This window comes from Manis pentadactyla, chromosome 3 (assembly GCF_030020395.1).
Source record: "Manis pentadactyla isolate mManPen7 chromosome 3, mManPen7.hap1, whole genome shotgun sequence".
In the NCBI taxonomy this organism is placed as follows: domain Eukaryota; kingdom Metazoa; phylum Chordata; class Mammalia; order Pholidota; family Manidae; genus Manis; species Manis pentadactyla.
In genome coordinates, this window is record NC_080021.1 from 81,811,314 (window position 1) to 81,832,375 (window position 21,062).

At 36.7% G+C, this 21,062-nt stretch overlaps 1 long non-coding RNA gene across 1 annotated transcript in view; it reads left to right on the forward strand.

Moving 5' to 3' along the window:
* Positions 1 to 1,581: 1,581 nt before the first annotated feature.
* Positions 1,582 to 21,062, forward strand: part of LOC130682887 (uncharacterized) — a 36,939-nt gene continuing 17,458 nt past the window's right edge. The window contains exons 1-2 of the long non-coding RNA XR_008996314.1: positions 1,582 to 1,727; positions 15,825 to 15,904. This is a non-coding gene — a long non-coding RNA (uncharacterized LOC130682887). The remainder of the gene's footprint in view (positions 1,728 to 15,824; positions 15,905 to 21,062) is intronic.

A 21,062-nucleotide genomic window follows, 5' to 3' on the forward strand; every position in this document is an offset into this window, starting at 1 on the left:
TTTACTAAGAACCGGCTAGCTTGTTCCACCAGAGAAGCAAAGGGAAAAATCAAGGCCACGATCGGAATGATTCAAATTGCATTTTAAGGAGCTCCAACAGGTAAATAAAGGAAATAAAATAAAGCTCTTGGTCCACCTCCTTCAGAGACATTCTAAAAACACATGAAATAATAACACAAAAGCTTACTTTACATCACGTGGGAAGGAAAAAGGTCTTCATGTAAAATGTAAGCTCAGTTCATCTTTTTGGTAATCATCATGCTGTTTACATGATAATTATGCCTTAGCTCTGTTGGCCCTTGTAATAACTGTTCTTAATTTATCTCTTCACAATGCATTTTTTTCTCCAGTGATTTCATGCTGTTTATTATATTCCGTGCATCATGTACATATGCTGATTTATTTAACAGTTATTTGATGAGTGCTGCTGTGCTTCAGGCATTGCACTAGTAAGACCCAATTCCCTGCCCTCAGGACCTTATATTCTAGGGGGTTGCTAGGCCATAAATAAGTAAAATATAAGCATTTCAGGTGGTATAAGTGCCAAGGAGAAAAATAAAGCAAGGGAAGTGCCTTGGAGGTGCTGGCATGGAGGGTGGTTAGCATTTTAGACAGAATAGGCCTAGTTGGAGGTATGACATTTTAGTGAAGATGTGAAGAAATGAGGGAACAAGCCATGAAGCTATAAGGAGAAGAAGTTTCCAGAAAGAAGGAACAGCAAGTGAGGGAGGAGCATGTATGGACTGGCTGGGAAGAACTGCTTGTGGGGAGGCCATGGGCAGGCATGGAGGGAGATGGAGCAGAGTTATCAGGAGATGAAGTCAGACAGTTATCCAGGTCGTGGATGGCTGAGTGCCACAGGAAGCCACTGGGGTGCTCTGAGCAGAGCTCATCATGGCCTGATGGGATATGGCAGCACCGCTCTGGCTGCAAGTTGTGAATAGAATGGAAGAGGTGGGGGTAGAATCAAGAAGACCATTACAGAAGTCACCGCAGTGAGCCAGGTGAAGCAGGAGAGTGGAACGGCCTCAGGGCTTAGCAATGAAGCAAAGCTGGTAAAAATTAGTGGATCCCAGTGTGTTTTGAAGGGAAAACCAGCAGAATGGGCTGAAGGATTGGATAGGAAATGTGAAGGGGAAGATGTGAAGAGGACCCCAAAGATTTTGACAGGAGCAGCTACAAAGTTGGTAATAGACTTAAAAAAGAAGCAACCTTGGGACAATATTCCAGAGATCACTTCGGGACATCATCTTATGTCTGGGATGCTCATGAGTCATCTGAGCAACCAGGTTGAGTACACAGTTGGACATACAAGTTTGGAATGCAAGGGAAAGACCTGGGCTATAAAAATAAATTGGGAAGTCATTGGAAACAGATGGTATTTAAGCCATTAGATCAGATGGGACCTCAAAGGGAATAGGTAAGAAGAGAGAAAGCCCTGGATCACCCTGTTCTTAAGAAGAGGAAGGAGAACTGGCCCAAACCAAGAAAGAGCAGACAGGAAACCAGGCCTGTGACATGTCCTGGGAGCCAAATGAAGAATATATTTCAGAGAAGAGAGTGATCCATTATGTCCCCTGTTGCTGAGAGGTCAGGATGATTGACCACTGCATTTAGCAGCATAGAAGTCACTGGCAATATTGAGGAGCAATTCCAGTAGCATGAGAGAGACAAAACCCTCATTGGAATAGATTCAACAGAGAATGAGAGGAGACAAATTGGAGCCTGTAAGTACACACAGCTGTCAAGGAATTTGTTATAAAGAAAAGGGTAGTAGCTGGAGGATGAAGTGGAGTTGTTTTCTTTTTTTACAGCACAAACTGGGGGCCTTAAAACAAGAAAAGTTTATATTCTCGCAGTTTTGGAGGCCAAAAGTCCAAAATCAAGGTATCAGCAGGGCCACACTCCCTCCAGAGACTTAAGGGAAAAACCCTTCCTTGACTTTCTCAGCCTTCTGTCTGTCTGTCTGCCAGCACTCTTGCCTGGTAGCCACAGCACTCCATGCCTCTGTGGCCACATTGCTCCCTCCCCTTCTGTGTATTTCAAATCTTCCTCTATCTCTCTCTTATAAGGGTACAGGTGATTGCATTTAAGGCCAACCCAGACAACCCAGGATACTCTCCCCATGTCAAGATTCCTAACTTAGTTACATCTGCAAAATTCCTTATTCCAAGTAACTTAACATTCACAGGTTCCAGTGTTCAGGTCATGGGCATAATCTTGGGAGCGACTGTCAGCCTACCATATAAACAGATGACAGTGATCCAGCAGAAGGAGTAAACAATGACAGTGTAGAACAGGGAGAGAATTACTGAAGTCTCTTAAGTAGAACAGATGGGATTGGAACCAGTGGGCAAGTAAAGAGGGTACCCTTATGAGCGGCATGGACAATTCAGGAGTAGTATTATTTTTGTATTTTAATACAAGTATTTATAATTATTTATAATTTATAATTTAGTATAATTTAGTATTTTGGTTTCAGAATACTTTATCTAAGGTGTATTCTATCTTCTTTATATCTATTAGCTCCCTATTACTGTTTAACAAAGTATTACAAAACTAGCTGTTTAAAACCACACACATTTGCTATCTCTCTGTTTCTACACATCAGGAGTCTAGGCAGGACCTGGCCAGGTTCTTTGCTTCATGTCTCTCCAGGTTGCAATCCAGGTGTTGGTAGGGCTGTGGTCTCTTCAGAGGCTCACTGGCGAAAGACTGCTAACAAGCTCCTTAAGTTGTTGGCAGAATTCATTTTCTTGAGACTTGTAGCACTGAAGATTTAGCTTCTGGCTGGAGGCTGCCTTCAGCTCCTAGAGGCCACTCACAGTTTCTTGACACGTGGGCTTCTCCAACATGGGCATTTACCTTGTGGCAGCTTGCTCCTTTCAGAGCAGTGAATGGGACTCCTTCTAGCATGTCTGCAAGAAAGATAGTTATATATGTGCTGTAACTCCCATGACTGTGGCCATATAACATAACCTAGTCATGAAAGTGACAACCATCACTTTTGCCATCCCAACTTTTGCTTAGGAAATCCCAGGTGACGGGGATCCTTGGGAGTCTGTTTACCACATTCATGATCAAGATTGAAATTGGGGAAAAGATCAATAGATTTAGTGACCTCTTGTTTTTTTTAATCATAAAAAAATAGAGAAGGAGCATACTTTTATATGGCATGTGGGGGTAAATTAAGACTGCTTTGGTACATTTTCAGTATGGTCTTAAAACAAAAATTGAATCAAGGAATGAGGAAGAGCCAGCTTAGAAAATTCATATGATAACCAAAAAGTCAAGAAATTTCTCCCTCAAAAAAGTATACTCGATTCACTTTTATTCTACTTACATGTCCAAGGACTCATGCTCTGAATTATCTAATTGCATTGTTAAGAGACAACAGCATTTTATTTTTTTGACAAGATGTTATGCACTCATTTTATTAACTTTGATCTTGGTCAGATTATTCTCACAAAGCCTCAGTTTCTTTATCTGCAAATGGATATAATGAAGATTTCTATCCTGTGGATTTGTTGTGAGAATTGAATCAGATAATATATTTGTGATGATCATCACAGTGTCTGGCATATAGTAAGAACAAATAAATAATGACTGTTACATTTTAATTATTATCTTGACTCAGTCCATGGCCAGAACTTGACAGACGCATAAAAACCAGAAAGTATGTGTAACAAATTATGCACCCAATTGTTTTTTCAGTTGAACCTGTTGTTTCATGGTGATATTACCTTCTGAATACTTCCCACATAGAAAGGTCAAATGGTACAACCACATTGTAGTGAAGATGAAAGTTTCTGAATTTTGCTTGCTTTTGAATTCTTTTCTCTACTTAAAGCTGTACAACCTTGAGAAACCACACTCCACTTGGTTCAGTTCCCTTGTTTGTAAATTGAGAATAATTGTTGTATTTTCCCCTTTTAGGGTATGGTTAAGATTAGATCAGACAGCTCAGGTCAAGCAATTAACCCAATGCCCAGCAGAGGGTAGGTATTCAGTATACAACAGCCAGAGCAGCAGAATGGTCCAATAAAGGACCAAGCCCTTAGAAACATCAATAGGAGAAGTACTACCCGTATTAATACATGTGGGTATTTTTCTGTGTGTTTCAGTAGTTACTTCTAACTGTCAGATAAGTCAGTATTAATATTCTAATTTGGGGATTAAAGACCAATAAACAGTCTTTGGGATTTCAAGACAGTAAATTTTTAAGTGTTTAGAGTCCCTCCTCAAATGTTTTTATTTTGCTAAATAAGAAAAAAGTAGTCCATTTCCTAGGAGTGAAAAAGTAGGCAGGACATAGTTGCAATTTAGAGGTCAGTCTTTCAGAAGGAATGAACTTGACTTTATGAAAAATTTTTTATTTCAAGGACTTGTGGAAACTTTATCTTAGACCAGTGCTGCCTGCAAACCACTGATTAGGAAGTGCAGGGCTGTAACACGTTTAACTGTGAGAGCCCAAATAGGGACTGATAGGCAAATCTGAAGGGTGCCTTGTACTTCCCAGCTGCACACAGGGGATGAGCCTCCCACAGCTCGCTCACGGGAACACTGGGAAGGTGCATGTAACAGTGACCAGGGGGCCTCCCATCGCTGGGAGAAAGGTCCTCTGTGAATCATGTGCCTACTTACTCATACTTAATATCACCATAATCACCTTTTATATTCTTTTGCCCTAGAGAGATAGTCATCTTTGAAAATTTCTATATGAAATTATATCATTAGTCATGTTTTTTCTTACCCTCCCCGTTTTTCATGACCTTTGGACCTTTTTACCCTGTGTAACCTTTTCATAATGAGTTCCCATACCCTGATTACATTCTAAAGTCTCCAAGGCAGATTAGCCTTTGAAAATACGAAGTTGAAGTACACTCCAAGAACATTCATTTTTTAATATGCTTCTTGGCTGCTTCAGAAAGTAATGGGAACTGAATTATATTTCATGCTATGTGAAGAAAAAGCCCTTTCTTTTCCTCATAGACTAAAGAATTTCCAATGATAAGCAATTCAGCATCAAGTGTCTTAGCAAAAAACGCTTAACAAGTTTCTTAGTAAAATTAATTGCATTACAGCCTTTCACATTTCACATTTTTTGCTATAGGCAAAGGCAAATTCTGCCATAAGCAGCTTTCTTTCAACTCACTTTGTACAGGATGAGGCAGATTCTCTAACATGGTCTTAGAGGGCTGGTTCATGCTGAAGAGAAAAAACTGAAGGACAGGAAATTTATCTGAGATGTGAAATGGGTTGAACATTCAGGGACACTGAATCTCATAAGGGGAGACAATATCTCACTGAGGCTTGTTTCTTAGCTATGACCTTTCCTTAGACTCTTCTTCTTTATTGGCATGGGAAATTGGGGTTTTTGTGAAAAAGTAGTCATTTCATTTCACCTAGAAAATGCCATTATGATAGTAGAGATTAGGCCTTTGTGCTCACAGATGCACACATCATCTCTAACTGGTTCACTTTTCAAAAATTTCCATCCAAGTTTTACAGGAGAGCATATAGGGAGTGACACAAAGGTAAAGTTGCTATGAAGGAGAATTGACAGAGGACCATTGAAAGCTGCACTCTCCGTCAGGTTCTATGATGAGGGCATCTACAGAAGAAGAGGTCTTTTTGTGAGAGAATTAGAGTGACTGAAGGAATGAATGGTGTTGGAAGCAGAGAGCTTCTCCTTCTACTTGGTCTCCTTTGGTAATCTGCAAACACTAGAAAGCAATCTTGTAAAATGTCAATTTTTTAGTAAATTTCTAAATTCAATCCCCATGAACCAAAGACCGAGAGCACAAATTGTCATGGAAAAGAGGAAAAGAAAAAAGGGGAAAAGTTTAGGAATGCCTTTTCCAATTCACCTTGTGGGCTGTTTCCCTAAAGAAAACAGGAAACTATGACCATGACTTAGTCTGTATTCCCCCAAAATGTGACTGAAAATACCTGCTTATAATTTGTGGCACATTTTTTTTCTTCCTAACTTCACTGCATTAGTGCAGCTTTAAACTAAAGACTAGGTTTTAACAAAATAGGCCATTTCCTGTTTCAGCTGTGATGTGAAATGAGCTTAGAAATTTGCCGTTAATATAAGAAAAAGTCAAAAACTGAAAAGAAACAACTTTTCTTGGCAAGAACCATCAGACAACTGAGGTTGTAGAGCAAACCTCCCACCCTGAAATCTGGACAAACAGGAGAATCTGTAGAGTCATGCCTGGTATCTGTTTGTCCGGAGCAGAAGCTGCTGGAACCACAAACTGATAGGAACATTTAATTGTCAACTTTGACAAATTTCTGGAGGCTGAATGTGAGAGTGAGCCACCTTGGTGCACTTTAGCTCCAGAAATCTCACTACATACCCATGGTGAAAATCCAAGAAAGATGCTCTGGTGGCCCTAGCGGAGGAGAAGAGTAAACCGTAGGAGATATCAGGGGGCTCTTTGATAACAAAGCCTGCTCTCAAGGGAAAAAACTTTACCAGAGCCTTATCCCACTAGGAAGTAGAAAGGCAATTGCCCAATTCTAGCCCCCTCTGGTCTTCCTGTTTCACCTAAGGGGAAAAAAAATAAAATTTAAGGAACACTCCTGAATGTCCCAGCTGACAGATACAAGCCCATTAAAAATCTAAAATGTATTCCTTGGATTATAGACCTTCATTCTTCTGACCTTACCACCACATTAAAGGGCTCAAACAGGATGACGGTGGATTATAACTGGAAGAGCTGCAAAATTCAGACTTCATCTAAGGAAGTAAAGCCCGAGGACAACAAAGAAGACAAAAATAAGAACAGTAGAGTAATGTGTCTAACAGTTACAGCTACAAAAAAATTAAACACAGCCCAACTCCTCAGAAGATTAACATAAAACCTCACATTAAAGTCCCATTTACCTCATTTCCTATTACTGGTACAGTACGTCAGTCTTTCAACAAAACATTACAAGTCGTGCTAAAATGCCTGAAAAAAAACAGTCCAAAGGCACAAAGCAAGTATCAGAACAAAACTCAGACATGACAGAAATTTTGGAAATATCAAATAGACAACCAAATCAGAAACTCAAAAGGGGAATTTGAAATAACTATGGTCAATATGTTAAGGCTGTAATGAAAGAAATAGACAATGTGCAAAATAAGATAGTTATGTAATCACAAGAAATAGAAATTTAAGAAAAAATCAAATGGAAATGCAACAAATAAAAAACACTGTAATTAATGAAATATGCCTTAGATGGGCTCATAGGTAGATTGGACATAGTCAAGAAAGAATCAGTGAGCTTGAAGAGAGGCTAGTAGAAATTTCCTAGAGTAAAATGAAAATGGAAAAAAAGACTGAATAAAACAGAACAGGACATGTAATTACTGTGGGACAATTTCAAAAAGTGTAACATGCATATAATGGAAATAGCAAAACCAGAAAAAAGAGGATATATGAAGCAGAGGAAATATTTTAACTGATAATGACTAAGAATTTTCCAAAATTGATTGACAATAATAGCTAAGAAAACACCCAGAAGGAAAAATACTGAAAAAACTACTTAGTCACAATCATATACACACAGCAGAAAACTATAGACAAAGAAAAAAAATGTGAAAGAAGACAGGAAAAATAAAATTCCCTTTTATCTATAGAGAAGCACATATAAGAATTACAGAAGTCTTTTTATCAGAATCAATAATCACTTTAAATATAAATGGTCTAAATATACCAACTAAAAGACAGAGTGTCAGATTGGATTAAAAAACAAGACTTCAGGGAATAATCATGTGGGAATTAGATATTTATATCACTGTATCTTTTAAGTAACTTTTAAGTAATTATTTATCATTTAAGTAATACCTTTTAGACTATTTTAATTCTCTTTATTTTCAACAGTGCAGAATTCTTATTGCTAGTGTCTCAATGTGAACTGTCTCTGACACCCTTTCTGAATCATTTAGGACTAGGTACAAATCTAAATTCAGGAGTTTACATGTATTAGCTGTTGTCTCTTGAAAGAGAAATAAGATCACTATATCTTACCCTGCACTTCATATTTAATAACAACATGCTCCAGAATTTCACTGAGTCCAAAATAAATAATGCAAAGGTAAATTTCATATTGAACTGGATAAACATAAACACCAATGTATGCATCTATCCACTTATAGTTCTCCACTTTCTTTAAAGGGCTTTAAAAAAATCTCTTTTATGTTGGCTCTTCTATTATTTCTTCTTTCCATATCATTTCTCTTTGCCTGCTTATTTCTCTGACTTAGATGATTTCAAATTTAATCATTCTCATAATAATGCATTTCAAAATTGTTTATATGCAAAAAAGTAAAAGCAACTGCACTGATAGGCAAATGTGCAGTCTTTCAGGTTCTAGACTTGGAACGTGTCTCAAGAACTTGCCTTTGCTGATTTGGAAAGTGTTTGCATTTAAGAGCCATTGTGTCACCCTACCACACTTCTCCCCTCTTCTCAAATTGCTGTTTATCCACAACCTGAAATAGTCTGACTGTGATGAAGCAGGCAAGAGTCAACTTTATGCTTTTTTAAGCAAAACTACTTTAATGACCTCAAAACAACACATGAAACAGTCCCTTATGCCCCAGAGACCCTCTCTAGACATTTATCTTCTCTATTTCCGTGTATGAGAAAGTTGCTCTGTCACTCTAAGGCTCCATTTCCTTAGCTGTGTTAAGAAGTCTATGATTTGTGCATGAGCAAAACCAAAAGTTTCTGTGATGACTGCCCTTGTACTGTTCACCATGTAACTTATTCACTATGTAAGAATTTGTTCTCCATGTAAGAACTTGTTTGTTATGCCTCAGAAGATTGGAGACTGACGAAAACTAGGCTTGGGGTGGATTAATGATTGTGCATTGAGCATTGACCCCCCATACAGAATTTTATTGTTGTTAACAACCATTTGATCAATAAATATGAGAGATGCCCTAACAACAACAACCAAAAAAAAAAGTACACACTTCCAATTGTAAAATAAATAAGTAACCGGGATGTAATGTATAGCATAAGGAATATAGTCAAAATATTGTAACAACTTGGTATGGTGATAGCTGGTACCTAGAATTATCATGTATATAAATGTTGAATCACTGTGTTGTACACCTGAAACTAATGTAATGTAATACTGTGTGTCAACTACCCTTCAATAAAAAATAATTATCTAAAAAAAAAAAAAAAAAAAAAAAAAAAGAAGTCTATGATTTGGTATAAAGTAAATAGAATTTAATACTCTCTATTGACCAGAGCCCTTAACGAATTATAAGCCCATTTCATTTTTTCACATTTCTTATGTGAAAGACAATTCAGAGGGGAAAACTGCTGGGGAGAGAAGAAGAGAGGGGGAAGGAGGAAGGGAGGAAGTAGATACAGAGCCAGAGGAAGAGGGAGACATTTAAGAAAACCTTGGCTTGCTGCTGGGTGAGCTGTCACTTGGTTTTCATGGCATTGCAAGAGAATCCCAAGGACTGCCTAGCCCTTCCCATCTGCTGTTAAAAATAAATCCAATCCTATTAAATTTGCACAAAAATCAAACAAAGCCATTCATTTTCTTAAAAATTCACAGCTTCCTAGGAATGGGAGTAAGTTATCCAGATTGTCCTTCATTGAAGTTAACACTTCAAGATTTTCCTGTTTTCCCCCCAGGGTTTTCCATGAACCCACTCTGCAATGGTATATTTAGGAGTTACGGGCAAAGCAACAGAGACATATTGAACATTTTGATTACCAAGTAAAATGGTTTCCCTGGCAACCATACTCCGATGAAAGCCGTTAAAACTGCCTTCCTTTCACACATGAACTTTTTTTCTAATGATTTCAGACATCACAGATGGCAGAACAGATATGAAAGTACCTGTTCCAAATGTGTTGCTGCAAAAATAAAGCTGATTCATCAAGAGATACTTGGCTCTGGTCTGTGGTAACTAATGTATTTCTAAGTTGTAGTATAATTCTTCAATAATCATGGAATGAATTCATTCCTTTGTGCATTATAGTATGTGAATGTATTAGTTTTCTGTAACTGTCATAAAAAATCACAAACTTAACTCCTTAAAATAATGAAAGTTTATTATCTTACAGTTCTGCAGGTCAGAAGCCTGACACAGGTCTTCTGGTGCTAACAGGGCTGCATTTTTCTCAAGGGAAATCCATTTCCTCACCTTTTTCAGTGTCTTGAAGACACCTGTATTCTTTGGCTCATGGCCCTCTTCTTCTGCTATGCAAACGAGCAACATCACATCTCTCTGGTCCGTCTATCATCACTTCACAATCATTAAAGATTCTTGCCTTTAAAGACTCTCAGGATTATATCAGATCCACCTGGATAATCCAGAATAATCTCCCTATTCAAGGTAGTACCCTTAATCACATCTGTAGTCCTATTGCTCTTCAAAATAACATATTCACTTTTTTCCAGGGGTTAGGCCATATATGTCTTTAAAAGGGTACCTTTAATTATTCTGCCTACCCCAGTAAGTCTATTGTCTAGCATATCAACAAAAAAAAGATGTTTCCCAAAATAATGATGTGCAATGGAGCATACACTTTGAACTGCTTCTTTTAAGTATTGTGACTATTTCACATTGCTCTAAAGGAATCAGCATTTTTTTTTCTGTAAAGGGGCAGACCATATATATATTTGATTTTGTCAATCGTATAGTCTCTGTTACAACTACTCAATTCTGCCAGTATAATGTGAAAGCAGCAATTGACAATGCATAAATGAATGAGGTTGGCTGTGTTCCAATAAAAATTTCCATACAAAAATAGGCAATGGGATAGATTTAGCCTGTGGGCTATAGTTCACTGACTCTGAACTAGAGCTATGAACCTCTAATCCCATTAAGTAAAATCTGAAACACTGAGATCTCTTTTTTTGGATATAGAAAATTACAAAACTGAAAGTCCGCACTTGGCCTCTACAACCACATAATGGAAAATATGACTGTTCTTCTTATCATAAAACCTTCATTGAGTATCAGTGATAAGGAATAAGACTGCAAAGAGCTAGAAGACTGACAATGAACCTTCAAAGGGACTTGTAATATCATTGGATAAGTGACACAAGATCATTAAAAGATCATATAATTTTTTACCTATATGTTTAGTTGAATATAGTAATAAGCTCCAAAAGTATCATCTTTAAAAACAATATAGTGAGACTTTCACATCTGATGATGGTAAAATGTTTTTTTCATTGAACTAAACTTCCTGTCGACAGAAACTAATAAACCCTGGGCAAAATATTTTTAAATAAAGAAATAACTGTGTGTAGGCAGTGGGGATTGACCAGAAATGCACAGAACCTGGAAAGGAGTCTGTCCTTGAAAGAAAATAACTTAGACAAAAATGTTTGCTTGTATGGCCTTCTGCTTAAGGGCACACTTCATCTGTGTGGCATGAAGCAGGAGAACTGAAGCAGAAATCTGTTTAACTGCCTTAAGGAGTCAGAGTATAGAGTTGGGAGATGCTTGGCAGCATAGAGAATAAGTAAAAAACTCCAGAGATCAGGGAGCCACAAGAGAGGAATCTGTATATGACCTCTGTCCAAACCCTTGGCTGAATGGTGAACTTTACATGCACTGGAGAAACACCAAGATTCCCAGTGAAAGCAACAGCTAGGAGGGTGGAAGAACTGAGCATCTGCAGCTGCTCTTCATTGCAGGGTTGATGGAGGTTGGGATTTGATCCTTAATATCAGTAAAGTTAACTTCCTGTTAGAGCAAAAATCTACAGTTACAACAAATAGACAAAACTGTCCTGAGTCTCTATCTTTACAAATAAATGTAGCATTAAAAATGTTCAGTACACAATAAAAATTATAGACATCAGTAGAAATGGGCCAAGGGAGCAATAGAAAGGTAGTATAGAGGAACAGACTCCAAGATAACACAGATGTTAGAATTAGAAGGCAAGGACTTTAGAGTTGGTATAATAAATACATCAATGACGTTAAGGAGAACAGGGTTATTATAAATTAACAGAAGGGATAAATCTGCATAGTAATGGAAATTATAAAATGAGAACCAAATGGAAATGCTGGAACAGAGAAAAGTAAGATGGAGAGAATTGAAAATACTTATTGGATAGGCTTATCAGCTTATTGGGGATGGCAGAAGAAAATGTTAGCAAACCTGATGATAAATCAAATGTGAAAAGGGAAGGAAAACCAGTGAAAAGAGTGTGAACAGAGCCCAGTGGTATAATAGCAAGTTGATTAGCATATGGGCAATTGGAGTCCTAGAAGGAGAGGGGGAAGAAAAGAGAGCAACATAAAAGCTGAAGAAATAATGACCAAGAGTTTTTCAAATGTAGTGAAAATAGCAAGATATAGATCCCAAGAAGCTCTGCAAACCCAAAGAAAAGAAAAGAAAAGAAAAAAGAAAGGAGGATGGGAGGAAGGAAACATGTAACATATCAGTTAAACTGCCTTTCTATTTACTGAAAAGTAAACAGAAAATCTATAAAGCAATCAGAGAAAAGTGTCATATTATATATAAGGGAACAATGACATTAATAACTGCTGACTTCTTATCAGAAACGATCATACCAGAAATACTACCTGGCAAAAATGCAAAAAGTGACATTGGAATAAAATCATTTTCAGATGAAAGAAAGTTAAGAGAAATTTTCACCAGCTAATCTGCACTGTTAAGAAATATGAAAAAAATTCCTCACTTGGAAGGGAAATGACACCATATGAAAACTAGGATCCACAGGAATAAAGAGTATTTGAAGTGCTGATCGTATGAATTAGATATAAGACTCTTATTCTTTTTGTGTATGTTCGTATGTATGCATGCATATATAATAAGTGTGCATCTTTCTGCCCCATTGACCTCTTTCTCATTTCCTTCTCTCTGAGAAGGGAGTCTGTGATGTGGAATACAGACTTTGTTGGCAAATTATGCCTTGAAGATATGCTATGAGAGGCAACCATATTAAGCAGGAGAAAGACTTGTTTATACCTTTGATATGCCACACAAGATGAAGAGGGGGTGGAGAGACAAGGGGCCACCCAGGTTATAAAGAATCCTGAGGCAAGGAGAGAAGTCTCTGCTCCAGCCTCTCGCCTTGGAGTACCAGAGTCAGCTAGCTGGCTTTCTCTCAGGAGTGGGTCTGCCTTGGGGGGCTCTCCAAACACTGCAGAACATCACTGAGAAGCTACATGTAATATCCTTTACGGTCAAGCCACAAATAGTCAATGGTCCTTGCAGTATGACCTTAATCTGGTCTGAAGGATGACAGATCCTTGTACATGAAAAAATATGGTAATCATCAATAGGAAAGTGTGGTAGGGAAATTTGGAGATATTCAAAAAATAGGCAAATATACAAACATCTGGACAAAGGGTAAAAAAACACAAATGTTTATCTCTCTGTGTATTTGTTGCTTTTCTTAGTATACTTAAAAGCCATATGAATTTTTTAATATTTTTTTATTAAGGTATGAATGATATACACTCTTATGAAGGTTTCACATGAAAAAGACTGTGGTCACTACATTCACCCATATTATCAAGTGTCCCACATAACCCATTAAAGTCAAAGTCCATCAGTGTACTAAGATGCCAAAGAGTCACTACTCATCTTCTCTGTGCTACACTGTCTTCCCCGTGAACCCCCACATCATGTATGCTAATCATAATGCCCCTCAATCCCCTTCTCTGGCCCCAAACCCTCCCCTTTGGTAACCGCTAGTCCCTTCTTGGAGTCTGTGAGTGGGCCACTGTTTTGTTCCTTCAGTTTTGCTTCATTGTTACACTCCACAAATGAGGGAAATCATTTGGGATTTGTCTTTCTTCGTCTGGCTTATTTCACTGAGCATAATACCCTCTAGCTCCATCCATTGTTGTTGCAAATGGTAGGATTTGTTTTCTTCTTATGGCTGAATAGTATTCCATTGTGTATATGTACCACTTCTTCTTTATCCATTCATCTACTGATGGACACTTAGGTTGCTTCCATATCTTGGCTATTGTAATCAGTGTTGTGATAAACATAGGGGTGCATATGTCTTTTTGAATCTGAGAATTTGTTTCCTTTGGGCAAATTCCTAGGAGTGGAATTCCTGAGTCAACTGGTATTTCTATTTTTAGTTTTTTGAGGAACCTCCATATTGCTTTCCACATTGATTGAACTAGTTTACATTCCCACCAGCAGTGTAGGAGGGTTCCCCTTTCTTCACATCCTAGTCAGCATTTGTTGTTCCTAGTCTTTTCGATGTTGGCCATCCTTACTGGTGTGAGGTGATATTTCATTGTGGTTTTAATTTGCATTTCCCTGCTAATTAGTGGTGTGGAGCATCTTTTCATGTACCTGTTAGCCATCTCAATTTCTTCTTTGGAGAATTGTCTGTTCATATCCTCCACCCATTTTTTAATTTGGTTATTTGCTTTTTGGTTGTTAAGGCATGTGAGTTCTTTATATATTTTGGATGTTAACCCCTTGTCAGATATGTCATCTACAAATATATTCTCCCATACTTTAGGATGCCTTTTTGTTCTGCTCATGGTGTCCTGTCTGTTCAGAAGCTTTTCAGTTTGATGTAGTCCCATTTTTTCATTTTTACTTTTGTTTCCTTTGCCCAAGGAGATGCATTCAGGAAAAAATTGTTCATGTTTATATTCAAGAGATTTTTGCCTATGTTTTCTTCTAAGAGTTCTATGGTTTCATGGCTTACATTCAGGTCTTTGATCCACTTCCAGATTTCAAGAGTTATGATAAGGCAATATTAATCAAGATAGTATAGTAGTGATATGTGATTGATAAATAGACTAATAGATCTATTCTTATTTTATTAATTGTTCTTTTTAACCAAGGGACTGAATTAAAATTAGGGGGAAAAGGAAAGTCTTTTTAACAAATTGTTGTGGAACAACTGGATGAAATTAATTCAAGATGGATCACAAAACTAAAAGTAAACCTAAAACTCTAAAGAAACATCTACAAGAAAACAGAAATATCTTCACAAACTTGGGGTAGAATAAACTTTCTCAGGATCCAGAAAGCTTTCTCCACAAGAGGAGCTATCATTAAAATGCATTTTATCAAAATTAAAAATTATGGGCCACACCAGAAAAAAATTACATGTAACAAAACCAAAAAAAAAAAAAAAACCCTCAAGGTGACTGCCCAGTGCTGGTGGCAAGGTAAAATGGTATAACTATTTTGGAGAAAGGTTTGGCAATGTATTACAAAGTTAAAAGTTTACCTACCCTATCAATTAGAAATTTCACTCCTTTTTATTATTCAAAGGGATGAAAATATTTATCTGTTCCAGAATGTTCATAGCCATTCACTTATAATAGCCCCAAACTGGAAACACCAAATGCTTGTCAGCAGAAGCATGGGTAAACAATTTATGGTACATTATACAATGTAAGACTATTTAACAATAAAAAGTACTGAACTACTAATAGATGAAAAGCATAGATGTATCTCACAAAAGTTGTGAGTGAAAGAAGCTAGACACAAAAATGTACCTACTACATGGTTCAGTTTATAGAAAGCTCTAGAAAGGGCAAAAATGTGTCTAAAATTATCAGAAAAAGTGTTGCCTCTTGGAGAGGAAGATTCACCTGGAAGTGGCATGACAGAACTTTCTAAAATGATGGAAATTACCTATTTGGGGATAGAGTATGACATAGGTTCATGTATTTCTTAAACTCATCAAATTGTGCATTTAAGATTTGGGTATATCATTATATATAAATTTTATGTGAAAGAAAATCCTGTAAGCCAAAATTAAACTCTAGTTTGCTTTCCACATGATGTTGTTAGCAATTTGGAAACTACTTTCTATTTATTACAGGAATGAGCAAGTGAATGGTTTTATATAATGATGGGAGTCAAGTTTCCCACTGCTGAAGAAAAGAGCTACAAAACAGAAAGGTAAGGACTGGAATTTATCGTCATGTTTTATTGTTGAGATGGAATTGGATGTATTAGTATGAACCTGTACTCCTAGCTCTGTGTGAAACTGTTTTTCTTCTCCTTCTTCACCTCCTTCTCCTTCTCCTCCTTCATTCTCTCTCTCTCTCTGTGTACATACATATACCCACACACACAAACACACTGAACTCTGTCTGCTCAGAAAGTCTATAAACAATTGTAATATCAAAGCAATGAGCACATATGGCTTCTAAATCTTGGTTTCTAAATATCGTTGGCTGATTCCAGAATTGGCAGGGAAACAACAAAATGAAATTGGAAGATCTTGTGTCAGAATATAAGTGTGATTGTCAGTTTTATGCATCAGCTTGGCTAGTTAATCAGTCAAACAGTAGTCTAAGTGCTGTAGAGAAGGTATTTTGTAGATGTTAACTACATCAATCAGTAGACTTTAAGAAGGGAGATTATCCAGGATAATTTGCATGGGCCTGATCCAATCAGTTAAAAGACCTTAAGAGCCAAACTGAGGTTTCCCTGTAAGGAATAAATGTGCCCATAGTGCAGCTTCTGCTCCTGCACAACAGCTTTCAGTCCCTACAGAATTTGAACTTGCCTAGACAGCCCCACAATTAAGTAAGTCAATTATTTGCAATAAATCTCTGTATCTATTATCTGTCTATCCATCTGTCTGTCTCCTATTAGTTCTGTTTCTCTGGTTATCACCCTAATTGATTTTGTAAGGGAGTAGAAATGATGGCAACATTTCAAAAAGACAGCAGCTAGCTTGAAGAGGTGTCTACCCAACATGGGATTTGGGGGCATCAAAATAAATTAGTCATAAATTATTGAAGAAAGTAAGAATCTATGTGTCTATGCTAACATAAATAAATGAATGAATAAATATAAATAAGTGGGAAGATAGAAACTATCTTCCTTGCAGTAGAAGCCAACTAGTACATAGAAGGTATATAGTGCAGTTAGAAAATCATCAGTGGACGCTAAAACTCTCTAAAAGTTGGTGAGGAACAAGATACTTACATAGTCTCCAGATATCTCTTCACAGATTATTAATTATAGAGAAAAATAGTAACTTTATAGTGGAAAGTGATGGACCACATCATCTTAATTAAAGGGTCAAAGTTAACACCATCAATATGGGGACAAACCAAACTCATGTGCTTCCTGATATAATGCACTCAGGAGGGCACAACATCACATTCTTGGCAAACCTGACAACATACATAAATAGAATCTAATTATGAAGAAATGATCAAACCCAAAATGCAGAAGATTCTGTAAAATAAATGTCTATTCTCCTTTAAAATGGCAGTGGCCATAAAGATTTTTAAAAGGCTGAGGGATTGTTTTGGGATAAAAGAGACTCAATTAGCATGACAACAAAGTATAATTTGTAATCCTGGGTTGCATCCTGCATGTGAAAATAAAAATTAGCAAAAAAGGACATTACTGAGATAATTGACAATTTTGTGGATCAGATAATAGTAGTGTACCAGTGTTAAATTTCCCAATTTGGTAATTGTACTGTGGTTATAAAGGATAATACTCTTGTTCTTGGAAACTATACTCTGAAATATTTAGGACCAAAAGGGCTCAACGTCTCCACATTACCAGAGGCTCAGAAAAATATGCGGATATAGATAAAGACATATCGAGACAATGATAGATCAAACAGGACAAAATATAAACAGTTGGTGAATTTGTGTAAAAGGATAAGGGAGTTTCTAACACAATTCTTGCAACTTGTCTGAAAGTTTGAAATAATCACAAAATAAAAAGTTACAAATAAAACGTATGTAAAAGGAAAGCTACAGTGCCAAGATTGCATTTTGTAGTAATAACCACATGGGTATAAAGAAAATAGAAAGACTTGAGGTATTATTTCTTTTAAAATCCAATCAATAAATAAGATGAAAGATCAGCAGCTCAGACAAATCTGGGTGCTACATTCTGCTTCTTTGCTGGTTAACTGGAACCTGAGACCAGAATGTTGTTTCCTGACTCTATTACTTGTCTTCATTTTTCTGCTTTGCTTTTCTGACTCTCATGCCTGGAATTTTCCAAATCATTGGTACCAGGTGGATCACTCTCTACAAATTGTTTCAGAGTCAAAGAATTATCTCTTTTATAAACTCCAACAGAAGGTAATCAAATATTTATCACGGCTAGATAGCAGAATATTCAATGCGGAAAAATGCTTTTTCAACTGAGTCTCGTGTTTTTCTGAGTGGCTTTTGATATTAGAGCCCAAATAATTTTAGAAGGAATTCTCATCTCAAACGAGTAAGTAGATGATAGCAGTTCTATTTTATTTATAAGGAAACACTATAATTGGACTTTGAGGAAGGAAAAATAGCACATGATTATATTGCTTTGTTGAACTGGAGAGAAGGGGGATGGACTTAAGTGCATGACGTGGGTTTCCCGTCTGCAGAGACCTCCATTGAGGAAGCAAGTGGGTTGTATATGATTTCTGTTTACTTCTTCCCCCAACTCAGGGTTCTTCAATCCCAAATGATTTTTTTTTACCAAAGCTTCTATTACTGAGATTACAAATAATGTGAAGCATCACAGCTGGTCTTGGCATGTTCCCAACACATAATCACCTGCCGTGTGCACTAATTCCTGCCATGATTAGCCCCTTTATTCACAGTGGGGTCTGACAGTTCTATTGTTTAAAATGTCACCCATTAATAGAACAGCCATGAGCTTCCCTGTACTCCAACTAGTTTCCTTGCATATTTTCCCTGTCAGCTTCAGTTAAGCTATTGTACCGTGTATTTGATGACTCACCACTTTTCTTAGAATTTGTGTTGTCAATAAAAGACTAATGATATGTGAGACCATAGCTTAGATAGATATTAACATGGATTCAAGCAAAGCCTTCTAGAAAACATGGAAAGAGAATTTAATGAGATTCAGATTAAAGGAGTAGACACAGAATTGTCTTCACTTCCTTTATGATAAAATTCTAGGGCTTACATATGACAATAATAACATTTTCCTTTGGGGAAAAACAAGCTTATGGCTAAATCTGTGAAAAGAAATGCTATTTAAAATGTATGTTCAATATATTTTTACACATATATATTCAATATATTTCCAATGTATTACTGGGAATGTAGGGAATGTTTTAGAAACTTTTTTATTCTTTCTCTAAAAGTCAACTCTAAATATTAAATTTAGAGTGGCAAATCCTATGAACCAGGTAAAAGAGGTACAGAGCTCACTTTAGTTAAAAGAAGAACCCAAATATTTCCTATAGGTGGCCTCAAAAAATGGAAAATTACAAGTGCTTATTCTGTTGTTTGAACTGAAAATTTTGTGTGATCCTAAAAAGCTCCATTGAGAAAAATTGGCACAATCCTGAAGTGACCCAAATGGAGATGCCAGGAAGAATAAGGAAGGCTTTGTGTTAATGTTAAGTTCCATTTCCCAACTATATCTTATTCAAATTCATGCATGCTTTGCTAATATCTTTCACCTGCTACTGTTTGCATTTGTTGCATTTGGTTGCAACTAGATTCCTCCAGTGTTTAATCAAACAGCAGCCTCATTCTGTTTCTGTAACCACAAAACCATGCAGTCGTGCCTGCACTCATTTCCATTATTTAACGTTTGCCTGAAGCTTGATCACAGACCATAGCAGTTACAGTGATTGTGCATAGACCCATCTGCAAAGAATTCCTTTCCCAGATCCATTATGATCTTCCAGCCAGGAAGAGAGATAGATAGATAAGTAGATAAACGATAGATAGATGGATAGATAGATAATGGGTGATAGGTGGATGGATGGATAATAGAAAATGTATACAGATGATGGATGGATAGATAGATGATAGATAATAAATAGGTAAATAGACGACAGGTAAGTAGATATATGATGGATAATGAAGATAGATAGCCAATCTATAGATAGACAGAATCAACAGACCCAACTCCAATATTTCCAGCCTCTGACCATGTGCAGAGAGCCCTTCTGATTTTTGCCTCAAGACCTTCACTTTTTGTTGTATTTTAACACCAAGTCCTAACCCTTCCCTTACATATAGTGAAGACTTTATCCCTAATGGATCAAAGAACTTGAAAAGCCAGTCAAAAGTTGTTATCCAACTAATAAGAAGTAGAAGATACACATTTTTAAAAATACTAAGTTGGTGTTCTTGCATCAACACCCTACTGCTCTAGAGGAAGAAATGTTTGAATGGAGAACCTCTGACTGTCTTACAAGACATACTCTGAAAAGAATTAGTACTTTGAGGATAAGATTTTAGGAGTGGAGGATTCTAAATATGGCTTCAGAAATCCATCCTTCAATCAGCACAGTATAAACCTGTTGGACATGCTGTACTCTCATTCCAAAAATCACAGATGAATGGCTGTGCAAAGAGCTATGTTTAGTCCTTTGCAAATTTTCTCCCTTTCTCTCCTCCTCCTGAACTAAAGCCCATCATGCCACCAAAGGGGCAACTCCTGTGAGGACAAATGAATGTCATCACTTGTAGAAATTAGGCAAATATGTAGATAGCAGAACAAATTGGTACTTACACTCTGCCATGTTTCTAAAAATAACAATAGTAATAATTACCCCTGAAACTGCTCATTAAAATGTCTAAAACTCTTTCAACATTATAGTTAGGAATACTATTAAATCAATTATTTTTTAAAGCCACCTGTTAATAGCTGTAAAACCTCTACTGATGTAATTTGTTGCAGTTCTTCAGTTTGTTACAGCAATAACATAATTTTTATGTAACTTTTGGGAAAAAATGCATACAAATCTAACTTTATAAATTGCATAACATTTTAAATATGCTTGTAGAGCTTTCAATTTGGGAAAAAAAGCCCATACTGAGACCATTTGAAAGAGGGAGCAAGCATGTAATATTCCTAATAAAAATTACCTACTTTTCAGCATTTTAAATATCTTGCTCTTTGGAATTTTTTTGTCAAGATATTATTTTATTTATTTATTTATATTGGAATAAAGTTGATGCACAATATTGGTTTCAGATTTATGACATAGTGTATTGATAATTAAATACATTACTAGATGCTTGCCACAATAAGTATAGTTACCACATTATTATAACAAGATACTACAACATTAATTTTATATTCTGTATGTGTACTTCCATTC